Consider the following 2,953-nt stretch of genomic DNA (forward strand, 5'->3'; position numbering starts at 1 on the left):
GCCAAGACGGTTCCATGAGGGAGAGTTTATTAAGAGAGTGGGAGAGTGAGAGAAGAGAGAGAGGAGTAGAGAAGTGGAGGCCGGCCATGACCATGTGGAGAGAGGGGGACACAATGGACAATGGACAGTGAGCTGAGACAGTACAGAGGTCTGGAACTGGGGGTCGAAGGGCCAGCAGGTTTCAGGTTTAGGTGGTAGCCCTGTACTTCCAGGTGGCTAGAAGACACAGTCTGGTGTTCTCAGGCCAGACTTCCTAGATGGGATCATTGTAGCAGAGACTACCTTCCTCATGAGACCGGAATACAGCCAGGGCCAGGTCTGAGGCATGGAGCCAAGAGCACAGAAAGGACAAGGCGGGAGCCCTGTCGCTGACCTCTGCTGAGTCAAGGGGGAGGGTGATAGACTGGGAGATAGATAGGATCTTAGCAGCACCTGTGAAGCAAGAGCTCCCGTATGCCACTCTGAACGTGCAGTGGCCAGCAAGCACTGGCCTCTCGGTGCCTAGCACAGAGAGTCCTATCACAGTGGACTCTTTAGGTCCTTCAGTAGCTGGGTTACAGCATTTCATGGTGGGGGGGGTGTTCCCAGCTTCTAGTGGTCTCTGTCACTGAATGGCCTGACTGTTAGTGAGGGAGGCTTGAGTGATGCCGCCTCCTCACCTCTGTGGAGCTGAAGCAAGGACTTCTGGTTACTGGTGCCCAGTAAGAGGTCCTGGCTATTGGGATCATGTCCTAGGGAGGTCTGGTCACTGAGTTCCTGGTCACCAGGGGTGGGGCTGGAGTCTGAGTGAGTACTAACCCCAGGGAGGATGACTAGAGGAAGTAATGGTGACTAAAGACATGGAGCAAAATCTCTGATCACCAAAGCCTGTGACAGGAGGGAGAAGCCACTTCTTTTAATCCTGAGTGGAAAATAGAGAAGGCCTGTTTACTAGCATGGCCAGCAACGCTCACAATAACCAGCAGATGGCACTGTGGCTTCATACAAAGCCTGAGCCAGAACTGGCCACAGGAGGACTGCCCTTAGTTTGAGGAGGGTCAGCTCAGACAGAAAAGGCTCAGGTGCAGGCTGTGCCAACTGTAGGCACAGTGGGATCAGGGAGACAAAATTAGATGAATCCTCATCAGACTCTCTGAAGAGATGGCCCCAGGCAGAACCCCTGGAGGTAGAGGATCCTAAGTGTGGCTTAAGCTGCCCAGGTCCCTTCCATGTCCCAGGAGTGTTGGCAGCTCAGAGGTCAGGAAAAACTCCTCTGCAAGTGTAGTCTAACTACTTTTCAGGGTTGGATCAATTGTTCCTGTAAAGTCACACACCCCAAACAAGCTAGGATCCTCCAGGATGTCTGTGCCAGACCTTGTAAAACTCATACAGAATTAGACCATGTCCCAGCTCCACCAGGACCTGTCAAAGCCCAGAGTTCATGAGAAACAGGTCACATCGCATGCCAGGGCCTTGTAGTATTCCTGATATAGTCAGACAGCTGTATGTCATATATGGGACAGTCCAACACCCTGTCTTTGCATGCTAGCATGCCCCAGAGTCTTGCTGCTGTCCACACTTGGCCCAGAGTTGTGACAGTGTGTGATATGTCAAGACACTGCGATGTGACAGCACAGAGCTTAGGATGATATTCTATAATATGCCTACATTTGAGAAATTACACATCCTGATCTGTGGCTTGCCCTTCTCTCTCCAGATTATTTTATGTGGATAGGTGTTTTGCCTGCATGCATCTACATCATGTATGAGCCTGGTACCCACAGAGGCCAGAAGGTATAGAATCCTCTGAACTGAAATTACAGATGGTTATGAACTGGGTGCTGGGACCCAGGTCCTCTGAAAGAGAAACAAGTACTTTTAGCTACCAACTCATCTCTCTAGCTAGCCCTGTAAACTGTGGCTTTAGATGTAGTACAGATATATATATGTGTGTGTGTGTGTGTGTGTGTGTGTGTGTGCGCCTTTGACTATAATCTTAATTTTTATTTATTTTAAACATCATCTTTAACTTTATGTGTATGAGTGTCTTGCTTTCATGTATGTCTGTGCACTATGTGTGTCCCTGATGTGCCCCAGGAGGACAGAAGAGGCATTGGTGTCCCTAGAACTGGAATTACAGGGAATTGTGAGCCACCATGTGGTTGCTGGGAATTGAACCCAGGTCTTCTGAAAGAGCAGCCAGCGCTCATAACCACTGAGTCATCTCTCCAGTCTCAGTTTTTTATGTTTGAACAGAGATTTACAGGAATTTTCAGAGTAGAGATTGCTGTGCACCTTTCCTGGTTCCTCTACTGTGAAGTTGTCTGTAACTACCACACACTTGTCATGGTGTAACTGCAGGCTGGCCTCAGTCGTCAGCAGCTCCCCCACCACAGCCTCTCTCCTTTGGGATCTGACTGGGGTTCCTAGAGTGTCTTTAGAGAAACTGTGATTATGAGACTCAAGTGACATCATACTGTTACTCTCATTTCTTTGAGAGACTCACGTAGTCCAGGTTGCCCTCAAATTCAGAATGAAGCCACCTTGAACTTTCTTTTTTCAGGATCTCAGATATCCTGGGCTGGTGTACAGGTAGCAGGGTTTATATCTGGGTGTTGGGACTACAAGCACATGCCACTGTGCTCAGTTTTTTTTTTTTTCCTGAGACAGGGTTTCTCTGTGTAGCCCTGGCTGTCCTGGAACTCACTCTGTAGGCCTCAAACTCAGAAATCCGCCTGCCTCTGCCTCCCAAGTGCTGGGATTAAAGGCGTGCACCACCACTGCCTGGCAACCGTGCTCAGTTTTATGTGTTGCTGGAAATCAAATCCAGGGCTCTGTGCATACTGGGAATACATTGTACTAACTGAGCTACATCCCCCAAGCTCTGACCTGGAACTTGTGGTCCATCTTTCTCCACATCCTGAGTGCTGGGATTACAGGTGTGTGCCACCACACCCAATTTTCAAGTCACTGA

Source organism: Grammomys surdaster, unplaced genomic scaffold (genome assembly GCF_004785775.1).
Source record: "Grammomys surdaster isolate TR1022 unplaced genomic scaffold, NIH_TR_1.0 256, whole genome shotgun sequence".
NCBI lineage: Eukaryota > Metazoa > Chordata > Mammalia > Rodentia > Muridae > Grammomys > Grammomys surdaster.